The sequence below is a fragment of the Bidens hawaiensis genome, unplaced genomic scaffold (assembly GCF_021521415.1).
Source record: "Bidens hawaiensis isolate Kalapana, Puna unplaced genomic scaffold, B.hawaiensis_p1.1 tig00029922_1, whole genome shotgun sequence".
Taxonomy (NCBI): Eukaryota; Viridiplantae; Streptophyta; class Magnoliopsida; order Asterales; family Asteraceae; genus Bidens; species Bidens hawaiensis.
The window spans coordinates 1-18,507 of record NW_027494979.1 but is presented as its reverse complement, the minus strand read 5'-3'; the positions used below and the strand labels follow the sequence as shown (position 1 = coordinate 18,507).

At 33.8% G+C, this 18,507-nt stretch overlaps 1 pseudogene; it reads left to right on the top strand.

Annotated features, from left to right (window-relative positions):
* Positions 1-9,304: 9,304 nt before the first annotated feature.
* On the top strand, positions 9,305-10,883 carry LOC143579739 (putative F-box/FBD/LRR-repeat protein At4g13965; annotated as a pseudogene).
* Positions 10,884-18,507: the final 7,624 nt, after the last annotated feature.

Here is an 18,507-nt window from a genome sequence, read left to right as displayed (position 1 = left end):
TAATTTGGTTGTAGACTTAATTGAACTTTAAATTGCTTGATTTTTAGTGGGAAACACATTCAGGGTTTTGTTTGTTTAGCTAAGCCTGTGTAAGGACTGGAATGAAAGATTAGGCCATACTCAAGCCTTTTGTTAGATTTGATCACCAAAAAGAAATTTTAATATATAAATAGTTATTGTAAAATGCTTGGATAGGCTTAACGTTAGAGTATGCTAGATGGCTTGTGATATAAACCTAAATAAAAAATACTGTTGGTTTAAGTGGTTAAGACTTCATAGGCGTATGGTTTTATGGCTAAAATCCTATATTGATGGGATGCTACGGGGTTCAGAGACCATGGGTCTATATGCGGTTTATCATCTGGGTATGCATAATTCCTAAGTGGAGTTATGTATATTAAATAGCTTCAAAAGAGCAAACCCGCAGTTTTTCTGCCAATTCATAAGTCATTAAACGTTATCACAAAAAGTGCTTTAAAAGTACAAATTCACTGCTGACTTGATCATCCATGCTGTTAGTCATATGCGGTCCCCATGCTTGCATCTCATTACCATTAATAAACGGACCACACGGGACACGTCGTATGTAAGCCCTACAGATGAATTCGTGCCTATTCACCTATGGTGATGGACTTTGGGGTATTGCTTGATAACGGGGGTATGTCATGTAGTGGGGGCTATTTTCTAGTTAGTTACTTAATTGCACCTTAATCGTATCTAATGGCCATTCTGGTAGACTTTGATGCTTAAGTTTAGGTTTTGGTTCGATAAAAATATCCATGATTGTCTTACCTGTTACATATGTGCTTAAAAATTGTACAAATTGTGCAAAATTTTGATCATCTAATCTCAAGGTTTAAATAAAAATTGGGGTGGTCTTGTTCGGTAAAACCATAATGAAGCATGGTAAGGCGGCTTCAGGGCTTTGAGGTGTGGGTTCCATTTAATCATATGAACTAATAAAACTGTCAAACCTTATTTTTCCCAGTAAGTATTGAGGCATGGATTTAAGTGGACAACAATATCGGCAATCGCGGTTTTTGTGTTCTTTGTGCTTAATTAAGATAATCTAAAACGTATTTCGAAAATAGTCTCTGATTCTAATTCCATTGCAATGTATTTTTCGAGACGAAAAAGGATAAGTGTGGAGATGTGATGGTTGGGTAAAAGTTAGTTAGTTTTATATATTAGTTAGTTAATTTTAGGTAAATAAATAAATGAACATTGGTACTTCAAGCATTGTTATGTGTTTTTAGAAACTTGGAAGTTATGGAGCTTATCGGGAATATTTACGAGCTTGGAATAAAGATTTAGAAGTGAGAGATTGGAAGTGCACGCATCACGAGGCAATCCGAATAAAGAAAAGAAAATTCTGAAGTTTTATGCATCTTCTCACGGCGCGAAGATGCTGGCCATGCAACTTCGCGCGACGCGAAGTTACATCATATTGAGCCCGACTATTTTGTCCTTCGCGCGGGTGCTAAGATGAAGCCCATTGCAAATTCGAGCGACGCGAACCGACTTTAAACCGAAAAAATCTATGTTTTGCCTTATATAAACCTATTAACCTCACCATTCGGGAAATAACGACTTCCAAAGGCAAGAGAGGCTATTTAGGACGACGTCCTACCATTCTAAGGCTTCCGGTTCATCTTGGGTTTGCATGTTATTCAAAGACAAGTGTTTTGACATTATGATCATGTTCGGCTAAATTTCCGTGTTCATTCTAGGCTAGGGTCGGTGTATTCCTCTTAAGACCAGATTTATTATGCTTAATGATTATGAACTTGATTTGATTAGTGCATTACTTGTTTGGTTTTATTCATCAACACCTAGGGTTAGCTCTTGTGTCATAGAATTGGTAATCATCAACTATTGTCACCTAATTTCAAAGAATCATACCGATGGTTTATTCGTGCACGATACACCGTGAATCGAAAAGTTTTAGCCGTTCCAACAAAAATTTTTGGATTTTCAAATTTGTTTAAAATTTATAAATTGGTAATTAGGTAGATTGAGTTCAATTGTGTCAACAATTCGGTTAGGGTATCGTTTGTCATCACAATCAAACTAATAGGTCTAGTAATTACTGCGCAATCAAGACAAGTAAATATGGAATTAAGTTGAATATCACATTACCTGAACCTAGAATGAATGTTTTTTTATTAATATTGTCTACAAAGTCTTTTAAAGTAATCATTTAGTTTTAATTAATCTTTTCTAAACACCGCTTGACATCGTCTGTCAGTCTTAGTTAATAATTAATTTAGTAATATTAAATTAGCACTTTCCTTGAGTTCCTGTGGAGACGACCTTACTTACCCGTACTTATTATAGGTATTTAAGTTTTTAATTAATTGTTTTTTAGTAGACCGCAAAAGCCTACGTCAGTCATAACCGATTCTCCAAACGGTGTTAAATAGCTTGGGGAATCCTATCTCTAAACAGGGCCTATGTGACTCAGAGAACTCTTGAATTGTGTGTGTAGGGCAGTGGTACAAATCCAAGGAATGACTAGAAAAGGAAAATCCATTAGCAAAAAGACAAAATTCTATGTTGTGGATTCTCATATGAGGAATAAGATCTACATGCAACTCAACTGTCAAATTGTGAATATGATGAAAGATAGACGGAACACTTATCTGAAAAGATTCAGCTTGTTAAGCATCATTATAAGTTTAATCAACCAAATGTTCTGGTGCAATTAGACCATCCTAACTTTCTTCCAAGAATGGAACTCGAACTGTTTGAACATGAGCTAAGTTAGTTAAATTAGAAGCAACATAGGTAACTTCATCGTTTAAGGGAGACTGTGAGAGAACGGTTTTAGTGATAGTGGGATTCTGTTGAACATCAACTGCTGGCTCCTTTGGTGAGGGATCGATAATGTTAGCTAATAAGTATGAAGAACCTAAATATGAATCATCCTCAATCAGAACTTCGTCAGCTGTATATGCGGCCGGAGGTAGAGTGACTGCATTTTGTGGCGGTAGAGGTGGAATACTGGCAGTTGGAGCCCCAGTTGATATTGAGGAACGCTCCAACTTTGCAGCAATATAACTAGTGAGGGAAGTGGAAGAGATGGTAAATGGATTAGTGGAGGATGGATTGGCGGCAAAAGCAATTAATACAATGGATAAGACATGAAATTGGTTAAACAAGTACTCATAGTTGAAGAGTCAGCAGGACCAGTACGAGCATATGTTTGATTCAATTCCTACCAGTCAACATTGAATGCCTCGAGAATAACCCCAGCCTTCTTGTTATTGGTAATGCATGCAGTCTTGTTAGTAGCATAACTGACAAAGTAACATTCATTTGCTTTTTCAACAAATTTAATTCCTAAACTTGCATTAGTATGCAGAAGAGTCCACGAGCATCCAAACATCTTGAAGTAGTTGACTTGAAACTTTTTTTATACTAAAATTCAAATGGAGTCCAACAACATCTTTTCCCTTCAATATAAAACCCTAACAACCACCATTACCACCACCGCCACCCACCGGCCATCTCTACCACCACTCAACTATAATTTTTCAGCTAGGTTTTTAAACTGAGTTGAGCCCAAGCTTTTCCTAGCTCGACTTGGCTCGGATCATGAACAACCCTACCTAATTTAATTTTAGGCATCGTGGGCTTAACTATTCAGCCATGCTCAAGTAATCGGTTCTTGTTTTAAAATATGGGTCAATTCGTAAAGCTCGAATCCAACTGGATTGAGTTTGAAGTCAAAAGAGAAGAAAAGAAAAACATTCAGAATCTGAATCACACTGACAAGAATGATAAGAAGATTTTGATTTCATAGTAATGCTTGGCAAAAACAGAGAGAATATTTGGATTAACATGACGGTGTCGTTGGTTCCGATTGGGTTTTCGTTGATGAACTCCATGTTGGGTGTTTGCACAAAAAAAGTAATTCGCGGGTTTGGGTTTTGTATAAATGGCTTCCGGTCAATTTTGAGTCAAATTCTCGAATCCATTTAACTAAATGGATCCGAATCGGGCCAATGCCAACCTGGGTGATGGTGGAGATGGTGGTAATGGAGGTTGTTGAGGTTTTATATTAAAGGAAGAAGATGGTGCATATGGGACCCACAACATACTTTTTACTAATAAAAATGCCATGTCAGCATTAAAGCTAGCAGAGCTACGGTCTGTTAAGTTTCTGGAGTGCCAAAAACAAATAAGGTGAAAGTTAGGAGTGGTGGGTAACAAACTGAAAGTTGAAAATTATTAATGAAATATGCCATGTCAGTATTAAAACTAATGGAGTTATGGTCCGTTATGTTTTTGGAGTGGCAGAGACAAATAGGGTGAATGTTGGGAGTGGGGGGTAACAAATCGAAAGTTGGGAAGTTTTATCAGCAAACGGTTGAAAGTTGGAAGAACCCAGAACATATCTATTTATACTAAAATCAATCATACTAATTGTACTCAAACTAAACATAAACTAAAAATACTCAAACCCCTAACGTCCAAACAAGCAAACAAATTAGATAAACTTGCAAAATATTTGTTCAATTAATTGTTTATGATTGTTTAAAGTTAAATGAACGAATACGACCATGACATTGTGGCATAAGATTTCACTACACTCAATATCGGAAATAAGATAGAAAGATTTCTAAACTTTCAAATCACAGTACAACATTTTATATTTTATATAAATATCTTGTATAATACTCTTTCCCTAGAACCACTGTTTGTATTCGACTTCCATAGAATGAAATATTCATTTCATTCCAACCATAACCCGAGTCTCACAGCTGTTGAATGAACCGGGTAAACAAAGTCACGATCAGAATGAATAGTAGTTTGCTGGGCCTGCTGCTCCCGGAGGCGCTGGCTCGAATCCAGTTCGTGACAACCACAAAGCCTTTGATCATAGAATATCTCGGGACCCCGCGAGGGACCAGCTCATCGTAGTGATTAGAGGACACCTCTGATCGTTCACCTCTAATGTGACACGTTCCCTCCCAGTTTGATCAACGGGATCAGTCGGCTAGAGAGCGGGGCCATTCTTCTTCCGAGGAGACACAATTCCTTGTGGAAAAAAAAAACGATTTGCTGAGACGGAAAGAAAGATATCAAATTTCTACCAAGATAACTCGAGGTTCCAACCAACAAGAATCCTAATGAACCTAAAAAAATGATAATAGCCCAGCATAAATTACTTATTTTTCGAGCCCCCTTTATACGTTCTATCCATATATGCATGTTCGTTCGATTTGCTTACAGGCCTAGCTAAATTGCTTAAAAAATTCAGCCTATAATAGATGACTTGTGAGAAAAGAGGGACATAATTTACAAGATGAGAGTTTATAAACATATGAGTTTTGTTATAAATAATATAGATAAAAGAAAGTTATTATGGTAAAGATAAACTAATGTTAATTATTGAATGAAAATAAAAAAAAAAGAATATAATAGGAAAATATAATAATGGAAACTAATAATAATATAATAATAATTATTCTTATAAAATGTCTTTTTTATGGAGATAGAATCTGAAATATATCTCATAACAAACTCATCGTCCACGTCGTGTTTTGGTATTCACGCCGCCTCGTTTGTAAACCAATTATAACATGCCGGATAGCTTAAAAGGCGTTGTCCTCGACCAATTGCAAACTCAATTCCGGCGTTCACGACTTGATTCCTTGTTTTGAAGTTTTAACTTTGAATATAATATAATTTTATTTAATTTTACTTGTATTTAGTTTTTCTTTTATAACTTTTAAAATATAAAGTTTTATAAATTTCCGAATATACCGCTGAGATTTGTTTGTTTTTATCTAGGTGGCCTGAATTGAATTTTATTAAACATTTCGATATAAATTTGATCCGTCTCGGTTTTGAACAAAATTAATGTCGGCATCTAGATAAAAATTACCACATCTCAACGGTATATTCATAATTTTTTTAAAATTTAATATTTTAAAAGTTATAAAAGAAAAACTAAATATGAGTAAAATATAATTATAATAATATTAAATAAAAAAACAAATAATATACTAAACAGGTCGTGAAAAATAGTTTGAGGACAAACAGATCGTCAAAGACACATTTGATAAAAAACCGGTGATTAAAGACGGGTTTGAGACCAAACAGGTACATTTTAAAGCCAAAAATGTTAAAATAAAACATTATGGAGCCAACGGTTTGAAAATGATTTTTCAATGAAGAAATGGCATTTTCGGTTCCCCACTACAAAAAAGGTGGCACTTTTCCCAAAAATAAAACCTCAGTTGCCGCTGCAATTTAATTTTGTTTTGATTGGTTGACCACAAAATAATTGGCTTTAGGGTTGGTGTGAAAAAAAACCCACTAGTTTTCATTTTTATTTAGAGTATGAGACCAATTGCAAGCCTATTATTATTATTATTATTGAGGTGCATAATCATTTGATTTTTGTTTAATGAACACAAACAATCTTTTTAATTTAGCTAATCGAGAATGGTCAGTGTCAATGGTTCGGTCCGGCTACCGAGTTTGTGTTGGTGTTTTATTTATTCATATTCATATGTTATTCTACATTCAGGCTAATCATATAAGCGGTGTGCATGGTTTGGTTTTATGCTAAAACTGAACCTTTAGTTTTTGAATTTTTAAAAACCGTGTGGTTTCTAGGTTTTCAATTTTCAGTTAGATTACCGTTTGAGCTTGAAAACTTGGGCCAGGAAAAAAATTAGCCTAAAATTAATGAATTTGGGCATAAACCACTTTCTAAATTAATAACTAATTTATTATTATACATTTAGGCTAAAAATATTTGACTTGTTGCCACCTTGTTGCCATTCAAAAGGATCGGTTTGACCATTCAAAAGGGGGTGACGGCGCAACTTGTTACCAGCTTACATGTCTCTCTATTATAATTGAATCCTTTTAATATATAACATGAATATCTAGTTGTTTGGTTAAAAAAAGCTTACATATTTATTAACTCTTATAAATTACTTAAAATCAAAAATGAAAATTTATAAATTCGGTTTGGTTTTTACAAAAACAATAAACCAAACCACCAGTTTTTTTTATTTGATTTTTTCGGTTTCAGGTTGATTTTCGGTTTTATGCACACCACAAACTCATATATTTTTGTAATAGTTAAATTTTCTTAAATTTATTTGATAAGAATAGAAAAGTCATTAAAAAATATATACAAAGCACTTTTAATCAACAAACATATAAAAGGAAAAATTAAAGGACGTAAACGTACACCTTATTGAACGTTCATGAACACAACTGAATGATTCATTCATTTAGTTAATCGAACAAAATTCATTGTTCATGTTTGTTCAATTATTAAACGAACGATCATAAACGAAATTCTCGCTAAACAGTTAACAAACAGCTTGCTGAAATGTAGCACGAGAACGGGTATAGGACAGGGATACATGGGCAATATGGGTATGGGGAACAGAAAAACTTAAAAATCCAAGATACGAGTAGGCAAAAAGAAAATATAAAAAATAAATATATAATGTTAATTTAATACTTTTTATATATAAATTGATAAGGTTAAGAATCAAATGTAAGCTGGTGAAAATGTAAGGGGTTAATTGTTAAAATGCACACTTATTTGACACTCTTTATTAGTTTTATGTAAAAGTTAATAAACTTGAAGGACTAAATGTAAAGAGTGAAAGAGCGGGGCTAATTATTAATAAAACGCTAAATAACCCTAAAAATTACAAAACGGAGATTTAGACTTCAGTACGCCGCTCTCTTCCATCTTCTTCATTTTCGGCCGTCTCTTCTTCTTTCTCTTTCTAACTGAAATTGAACCTCCAATGAACGTTCAGGTACCCCTTTTCTCCATCTAACCTAAAAATAAATAGAAACGTCCCTTTAATGTTTTGGATTCGTACCCATTAACCAGGAAATATTTTGGATCCGTCCCCGGTAACCGGAAACGTTTAAGAAACGTCCACATGGCGTTTCCATCCTTGGTATGGGTACTCCATGTAAACTACCATCCCCATGCTTCCTAGTTTACCACAAATTGGATGTTTAGGAAGTTTCCCAAATTCATATGACTAATCAAACAGTTAGTTGTAGTCTGATATAAATATTGCAATTCTTCAGTCAAAGTAAAAATGTATGGTTTAGAAACAGAAAGTGAAGTTCCTCTAAATTTCAATAACGATCCTAGTCGAGTCGTTTAGCTTATATAGAGCTTGAGTTTGAGTGAGGCTCATTTCAATCTCTATTTTTAAAGTTTGAGCTTGGCTAGTGAGTAGTTTTGTTCCAGCTTGGCTCGTTTATTATTTTTAAATTAATTTTATACTAGTAATTAGCATCCGCGCGTTGCGACGGTATCGTTAAACTGTAAAAAAAAACATAGGCCTTACATTTGTAATTTAGATAAACCTCATGGATCGCCCATGTAATTAGCTTTATAATAAGTAAAAATACACATTCATAGATTTTAGCGTTGCAACAAAATTAAAAAGATATAATCGTTTAAGTGAGATCAATCTTGCATGTTGTGGTACAGATAGTTGTAATTTATCCAATATTAATTTCCTAAACTTACGATTCTATAATAACTTAATTGCCATATTAAAAAGCTTATTATCCCCCACTTGTGGCCTAGTGGTAAGGGTCTTTGGTTTTTTGGCGGAGACTCAAGTTCGAATCCCACTTGTGTCATATTTGGGTGGATATTGGCAATGATGGATTTGAGCTAGTCTTTTTGCAATGGTTTTCAGTTCAAATCCTGAGCCCACCCTGGTTTTCGTCCCACCGTATATCACGTCAGAGAGTTCTACTCTTGTGGTGGCACAACGGCTGTCAAGTGGCAGCCGGCGGCATGATTTCCTGGGGGAATGCCCAAGCCAAACTCTGAAGCCAGCGTGGGCCCGGTTAATACAACATAATCTGGGCAGAGTAAGGCATCAGAGCTCTCCAAATTTGAATGGTGCGGTAGCCTAAATATAAGAAAGTCACCGTTTAAAAAAAAATATTAAAAAGCTTATATGCAATATTAAATACTTATCTCAATATCTCTTTTATAATTTTCGGTTGCTAATAATTAAAATATATATAACAAAGTGAATGATGGAGTACATGTGCACCAATAGAAACACACAAAATTAAATAGGGAAGATGCGAGGGGGAGAAAAGTTGGTTTTTAATATATATTCCTCTAAATTTCAATAATGTAACTATGATAACCCCTTGTATCTTGAGTGTTGTGTTTGTATTATGTGCTAACTGTTGCACACAACAAAATTGCAGCTTCTGTCAAGGTAGAGTTGGGAGAGAATGGATTTTGGGCACGAAACAAATAGAATGAATTCATAAAATCCTTGCTTTGAATGGCACTAAAAAAGCAATTGGAACAAGTGCTCTATCAACCAGATGGAGGTATACCTGGACTTCAATGCCGTGTCTCAGCTTCTCAAGCGAGGATTTTCATACGTATTCCAAGTTCTCCCAGTTTGTTAGACATGTCCTATCTAAACGCAATAATCAAACAGATGTGCATTCTATCAGTGTCTCTTTTCATGACACTATTAGCCATGCGCTTGTTAAAAGAATTATCGACTTTGCAATCTCCCACAATGTCGAACATTTGAGTATTACTTGCCTGCGTAGAAAGTTTCGCGAACTCCCTCTTTCACTCTTTAGTTCTCAGTCCCTCAAACATCTCACTTTGAGTGGATTTTTCATCTTGACCCTACCTGCTTGGGAGGCGACAGCTTTAGCAACACTGGATCTACATAAAGTCGAATTGCGTGATGGCATTTTCTCTAACTGCGCAAACTTGAAGAATCTCATCTTAAAAGGTGCAATATTACGAGCTCGAATGAGTTCAATGTGGTTACACCTCAACTCAAGAATCTGAGTATAACATCTTCGCTTATACATCTGGTTTCTACACCCAACCTTTACTCTTTGCATTATGGAGGTGGTAATTTGTCTTTCGAGTTTTCTACAGACCTTCTCCATTTGGAGATGGTAGATATATGTGCTCAATGTTCCCATGAAGATAAGGAACATAAATTTATTCGTCTGCTTCAAAAGCTCCGTAACGTCAAATTTCTTACACTTAACTTGGAATTTGTGAAGGTATATTTGAGCCCTTTATGTTTTCGTTCGCATCTAATGTCAAATTTCTTACACTTGATGTCAAATTAATTATGACTTTGTTGTTTGGTCTATTTTTCAGTTTCTTTCATCCGGGGAACTAATCTCACATCAACCTTCTCCATTTACCAACTTAAAGAGTTTAAAGATTTATCCGTGTTATGCTACTCTGAACGAGAAAGCACGACCAGAAGTAACAATGCCTAATGAAGTCAAAAATTATTTGTTAGATGCTTCTCCAGGTGCCACCATCACAATGGTTTCACATGAGGTATATTCTTATCTTTCATAAATTCTACAAGAAATGGTATTTAATTTAGGAGCTACCTATATGCTTCATGCATATTATATGATCCACGCAGGAGGCTAAGATTGTGAACAATATTGCATTCGTGCGTATGTTTTTTAGAGAACTGCAGGTGCTACTATATCAATGGAAAGAAAATAGTGAAACAAACACAGCTCGTTTGATGCAAGACAAGGCACCAATGGAAGATGAGAATCAACGAGCCATAGAAATGAAATGGCGTTTTTGGTTAAGGATGACAGATAACAATGAGCAATTTGCTCAAATGTATAAAGTTATAGTTTCTTACCTGCGGGAGACTGATGGAATACTCACAAAGATACCTACGTCACTCCGATCTAAGTTGGAAGCATGTTTTTCTAGGCTGTGTAATGACGTTGAGACTCTCATGGATGATATGGCGGATCATGTGAAGACTCAATGTGATAAGAAACCAAGACTCTACGTTCATCAACCTGCTACCGCATCACAACTGGCTTCTTGACAAATTGTAAGCTCTTGACTTTTCATTTCAAAATCCACTTTTCAGCATTTGAAAAATGAAATTACTACTATTTACCCTAATTTCATGGTGTTTTATTTTCAGATTCCATCAAGTGCCCTAACGTTCGCCCTTTTGGAACGCTGAAGTTTAATAAGTATGCTTTACAATTAGTTAGTTATGTGTAAGGTGATATTTGATCCTATCAATGTGCTTGTCTAGGATATTTTTTTGATACTTATATGAGAGGCTTTAACACACTGTTGTCCAAAGCATTCAGGGTGTGTGCCTAGGCGCTATTTTTGTGGTGAAACGATGTTTCCCTGTTTAAGGATAAAGGTGAATTTTAAGTAGTTATTTTTGTTTTTGTTTTTTTTTTTTTAATTTGTTTTCAGTTCTTTTAATTGATCACTTATGAGATTTACCTAATAAAGCAAGTTGGATTTACTTAATTTATTCCGATCCCTTTATATAATCACCGGCTTCATGGGTTCTGAACTCCACGAAGCTATGACGGGCAAGGTTAGTAGGAATATTTTTTTTTTCATCATCTTTTATCTAGTTTAATTTGTTATGGTTTACCACTAATGTTTTAACCATAAACATGTCAAAATGGGTTTTATAAGCGTTGAAACGGTTTTTTGTTTTTTTTATTTACCAGATACGAGTTTTTTTCAAAGGTTGAAACAGGGTAGTGTTTTAACAAAAAAAAAAAAGTGTTAAAATGGGTTGATATTAAACAAGAAACATGCCAAAACGTTTCTCTCAAGGTTTAACAAGCTGCCGTGTTAACCAAAACATGTTCGAAGGTCGAATAAACAGTTGTTGTTTAAGAATGAACATGGTTATAAAAATTTTAAATTATGCCAATGATTTTTTTTTATCAACCCAAGTGGTAAAGAATTTGAAAACGGTATAATATTACAAAAAGCAACCAAGCGATTGACAATGAAGTGGCAGGTAAGCGGGCAACAAGCTGCACCGCAACCCCCTTTGGACAACAAATTCAATCCTATAAAATATTTTTTTTTGGTTTTTACGGACCGATAAATTACTATGCATGAGTTCAGAAAGTCCACGGCATCCGGAGCTAAGAAACCAAATGTGTCAAAGGCAAAGGGAATAAACACTTGTTGATTCTCCAAATAGGATTTCTCGTCAAAATAAATACCCGTTGTTTCCTTTTCTCGGGAGATCCAAATGACAAAACATATTGTGTTGCTGCACATCATCATCAACAAGTATAAGAGTTATAAAAATAAAATAAAAGAAATAAAAAAAACACAAATAGGAAGAAAAAAAATAAAAAAACAGAAAAAAAAACTACAAGTTGAAAGAACTCAAGTGAAGTTATTGAAACTCGACTTGATTCAAACTTGAACAACATAAGAGATACTACTTGTAGAAACTTTACAAGGACAGATTAAACGAGTCGAGTTTGTGAGACACGAATTAATTTAACATTAAAACATATTAGACAGGCAGACATGAAAAATTTAACAATTTAAAACAACTCGAGTTGAGTTAAGAGAACTTGATTCGATTCAATTTCAAAAGGGTACGAAAATCTACCAAGTTCAAACCATTCGAGTCGAATATATGATAGACTCGTTTGTTTTTGAATCGATTTGAGTATATATTCGAATGGATTGGTTTTGAATCGAGTCGAGTATATACTCGAGTCGATTCAAAATATGTTTATCAGATCTTCAATTCCGTTGAACGTGATGGTCGTCCAGTACTTGATTAACCATCTGTACAATACCAGGTCCAAAATCCAACTAAAAAGAGGTTAATTTTTACAAGAAAAATCCGAACACCAAGAAACTCGAACCAAAAACCAACTTGTACAAATTTTAACATAAGATTAGAAATAAAACATGTTAAGATGATGATTTTAAGCCACAAACACAAAATATGTTAATCAAACAAGTATTTTCACTGAAATTCGTCATCAGTTCATCGCAATGAACCAAAACACAAGAACATCAACAAAAAAACAACAAATATTTGATACATGAAACAAAAAAGATGTTTTACCAATGGAGATGGATCCAAGGATGATAATGATCAAGTATAAATGAATGAAGAAGTTAGGTTTGATTGTGTGGAGGGCTTGAAGAAGATATGGCGGTTTTAGAGAGAGAGAGTATGAAGAGTTTAAACAAGAAAGCTGAAGTGAATGAGGAGAAAAAGAGAAGGTTGGCCTTATATATATACACTTCTCGAGTTTTAAATAGTTTTATACTCTCAATCCCTAAGTTTTGAAAATATTTACATTTTCAAACCCGAAAAATATTTATACACCAAATTCAAGCCACAAAAAAACATGTTAAGATGATGATTTTAAGCCACAAACACAAAATATGTTCATCAAACAAGTATTTTCACTGAAATTCGTGATCAGTTCATCGCAATGAACCAAAACACAAGAACATAAAAAAAACAACAAATATTTGATACATGAAACAAAAAAGATGTTTTACCAATGGAGATGGATCCAAGGATGATATTGATCAAGTATAAATGAATGAAGAAGTTAGGTTTGATTGTGTGGAGGGCTTGAAGAAGATATGGCGGTTTTAGAGAGAGAGAGAGTATGAAGAGTTTAAACAAGAAAGCTGAAGTGAATGAGGAGAAAAAGAGAAGGTTGGCCTTATATATATACACTTCTCGAGTTTTAAATAGTTTTATACTCTCAATCCCTAAGTTTTGAAAATATTTACATTTTCAAACCCGAAAAATATTTATACACCAAATTCAAGCCACAAAAAAACATGTTAAGATGATGATTTTAAGCCACAAACACAAAATATGTTCATCAAACAAGTATTTTCACTGAAATTCGTGATCAGTTCATCGCAATGAACCAAAACACAAGAACATAAAAAAAACAACAAATATTTGATACATGAAACAAAAAAGATGTTTTACCAATGGAGATGGATCCAAGGATGATAATGATCAAGTATAAATGAATGAAGAAGTTAGGTTTGATTGTGTGGAGGGCTTGAAGAAGATATGGCGGTTTTAGAGAGAGAGAGTATGAAGAGTTTAAACAAGAAAGCTGAAGTGAATGAGGAGAAAAAGAGAAGGTTGGCCATATATATACACTTCTCGAGTTTTAAATAGTTTTATACTCTCAATCCCTAAGTTTTGAAAATATTTACATTTTCAAACCCGAAAAATATTTATACACCAAATTCAAGCCACAAAAAAACATGTTAAGATGATGATTTTAAGCCACAAACACAAAATATGTTCATCAAACAAGTATTTTCACTGAAATTCGTGATCAGTTCATCGCAATGAACCAAAACACAAGAACATAAAAAAAACAACAAATATTTGATACATGAAACAAAAAAGATGTTTTACCAATGGAGATGGATCCAAGGATGATATTGATCAAGTATAAATGAATGAAGAAGTTAGGTTTGATTGTGTGGAGGGCTTGAAGAAGATATGGCGGTTTTAGAGAGAGAGAGAGTATGAAGAGTTTAAACAAGAAAGCTGAAGTGAATGAGGAGAAAAAGAGAAGGTTGGCCTTATATATATACACTTCTCGAGTTTTAAATAGTTTTATACTCTCAATCCCTAAGTTTTGAAAATATTTACATTTTCAAACCCGAAAAATATTTATACACCAAATTCAAGCCACAAAAAAACATGTTAAGATGATGATTTTAAGCCACAAACACAAAATATGTTCATCAAACAAGTATTTTCACTGAAATTCGTGATCAGTTCATCGCAATGAACCAAAACACAAGAACATAAAAAAAACAACAAATATTTGATACATGAAACAAAAAAGATGTTTTACCAATGGAGATGGATCCAAGGATGATAATGATCAAGTATAAATGAATGAAGAAGTTAGGTTTGATTGTGTGGAGGGCTTGAAGAAGATATGGCGGTTTTAGAGAGAGAGAGTATGAAGAGTTTAAACAAGAAAGCTGAAGTGAATGAGGAGAAAAAGAGAAGGTTGGCCTTATATATATACACTTCTCGAGTTTTAAATAGTTTTATACTCTCAATCCCTAAGTTTTGAAAATATTTACATTTTCAAACCCGAAAAATATTTATACACCAAATTCAAACACTCGAATATATATAGGGTATACATTATTGTCGGTACACACATTGACAACATTTGCAATGGATCCTTTCATAAAGCCGGGTCATAAAATAAAATAAAAATAAGATATTTACAAACTTTTAACTTTAAAAATTTAAACATAAAATAAAATGAAATGAAATGAAATTAAAATGTAAAATTAAAAATAAGATTAAAAGTAAAAATTAAGGTTAAAATAAATGAAAAACGGTATTTTCAAATTAAAACAAATAAAAATTAAAGATAAAACTAAAAGTAAAAATAAAAATAAAAAATAAATTTAAAGAAATATAAAGTGAAAATAACCTAAAACTGACTTTTCTTTAAGTTAAAAACACAAACAAAAACAAAAATAAAAAATTAAAATTAAAATTAAAAGTTTAAAATAAAATGGGAGCAAAGATGAAAATAATATTATAAAAAAGTTATTTACAGGAATTTTAGTTATAGTATTTTTTTGAGAAAGTTCAAGACATGGAATCATATTGTCTTATAACGTCCTAGACCGCACTTCCATTTCAATGTTATTGCACGAAACACCTAAAGTCGATTGTAGATATGTTTGTGCTATTTAAACTTAAAAAGTATTTTGATGTCAACGTGATACGTTAAGGTATGGATTAAGCACAATGTTGGTGTGGTTCCCACTTAATCTGACATGCTACAGACTCCATCATACCTCAGACGTAATTTGTGTTCACATATCACCTTAACTTGACTTAAACTTTTTGTATTTGATTACAGTGCGCTTATTGACACTTGGACACTTTACTTTGGACAATTGACTCTATCTAGAAATATTAAAATAAAGCAGAAGTCCAAGGCCGTAACAATTAGCTCTTGTATGACTACAAACAGAGAAAGTCCAATGCTTGAACAAAAGAAAGAAAATAAAACAAAGTAGAAGATTCAGATTCTGGGCTTTAACAATTAGATCTTTTATGACTACAAACATAGATAGTCCAATGCTTAAATCAAAATAAAAGAAGGAATAAGTTAGAAGACAAAGAAATCCTAAGACAAATATTCTTTTATTTTGTTTTTCTTTTCTTTGCTGACCCCTTTCATTTATTTTTATTGACACTTTTGTACACATAATAAATTAAAATTAAGATTGACACTTAACAACATAAGACAACTGTGATAAAGTAAAGAGAGGCTTGACTATGACATGCTGTTCACATTTTTTCCTTCATTGATATGACTTTGCGTGAGGTCATGCAACCGCTTCATAGACGTATAACCACTAGCATAGGCATGTATTTAAATTTATATAACTATAAGACTTACTCATTTGTCAAGCCTACCTACACAATAAGTGATGATCATGTTGGCTTTTGATCTACTCTTTTTATGTGCTAGGATCGTTAAAGAAAATTTATTATCATCTTTCAAATGTCAGATCAATTTCTCAAAATTTTATAATTTTAAATTAGCCAACTCCCTCCAAACAGGAGCTCCCTCTAAATAGGAAAATATTTTTTTGAGACATTTTTGATTTTCTTAAATGAAGATAAAATCTTTTTGTTAAATCAAATGACTTAAATTTTGTTTTTCTTAAAATAAACTTAAAATCTTTTGGTGAGTTAAACTTAACTCATTTTCACCCTCTAAAATTGTGACATATTAAAAAATATTTACAATTTTAAAGACAAAAATATAGTTTTAATCAAAACAGATCATGCCAAAAGATTCTACAAGATATAGAAATCGGGCATGATCGAATGGTTTTGTGAAAAGATCCGATCGAATGCTTTTGTGAAATGATACGCAAAGTTGTAATCAGAATCGACCCTTTAGATATTGACATGTTTCCGATCAATATAGTCTTTGAGTGTTGAATCGGGTTTTTTACAACGCAAATTGTTTCTTCATTATCACACTTGATCGGGGTATTAAAGAAATTCAAAGCGTAATCCAACAGCTGATGCTGAATCCAGATCACTTGTGAACAACAAATAGACGCGGTAATGCACTTGGCTTCAGCTGTAGAGGAGGATAACCGTGTCCTGCTTCTTGCAATGCCAAGAGATTAACCTGTCACCCAGGAATTGGTTGGCATCCTCCTGTTGTTCATTTTTTGTCTAGATTGCATCCCCTATACTCACTATATGTGTAGCCATGCAATATCAAAGGAAACTCTTTTGGATACCAAAGACCCAAACGAGGTTTTCCTTCGAGATACCGGAATATAAATTTGACAGCAATCAAGTGGGATTCTTTCGGATCCAATTGATATCTGGCACACTGACAAACAGGAAACATGAAATTCAGCCTGCTTGCATGAAATACGATTCTATGCTGATGTAGATGACAATTAGGATCTCAAGATGTTACAGCTTATATCTCAAAGTGCGGAATCCATTGAGATTGAACACAACAAGTAAACATTAAGCACATTCTTCATTCATAACTTCAAAGGATACAAGATATGACACTTAGGCAACTTTCTCTCTCTACTCTCTCACTCTCACATTCATCCAAAAGTTTTCTGAATAACGCATAAGTCCCCTATTTATAGGAAACAACATGTAAGACACCAAGGCCGTATAAGTTATACGGCTTATATGTTATGCGCCGCATAACATATGCCGACCTTGTGACTTATGCGTTAATCACTATTACAAAACCATACATTTTACATTTAAGTCCCTATACAATCATGTCTAAGATATCTAAGACCCTAGCAGTAGACATTATGCTCTAACAAACTCCCCCTTGGATGTTGCTAGGTCTTCGATCTTCAATCTTCAATCTTCAGTCTTTCATCCCAAAAACCCTTTCTCGATACTCCCTCCTCATATCCTCCCATGAACGTTTATTTGAGGGTTTCTAATTTGTGGGAATAGATATTCCAACACCCTTGTACTGGAATTTCTTCAATGAAGCAATCCGTATCTTGTCTTTAATCTCCTCCTTTCTCTTTTTCTCCTTCTGTTCTTCCTCTTCTCCCATCTGGAACCACTTACTCTTCCACACTTCACCAGAATGAATTTTATAATTATGACAGATCTTTATCACTTTCTAGTATTGCATAGCAGACGCATGATGTTTATCATGTGAAACTTGTATCTTGCAATTATGCAGCGTCTCTATATCTTTCTCCGAGCAGTTCACCAACCACATAGGATTCATTACATCTATAACATCCCACACTCCATCTCGGTTCAAAATAATCTGAGCTTCACCCTTATTCTCATCATACTACCACCATCGAAAATAAACATGGAAGTCTTGCTCCATCGGGTACATAGGAATCACTTTAAGAGTTTCTGGTTGCTTATATCTCCAAGTCTTTACAAAATCATCCGTTTCAGGATCTTTCTTGACTTTTGATACATGGAGATATGGAGTTTGAGGAGTCCAACTTCTAAATCTGCATTTTGCTTGACATTAAAAAAATCCCAAATCTCTTTCACCGGTCCACGTTTAGGACAATATAACAACTCCTTCTCAACTATGTCCACCACATCCATCCATGGCAGAGATTTCAACTCGCATAGACTT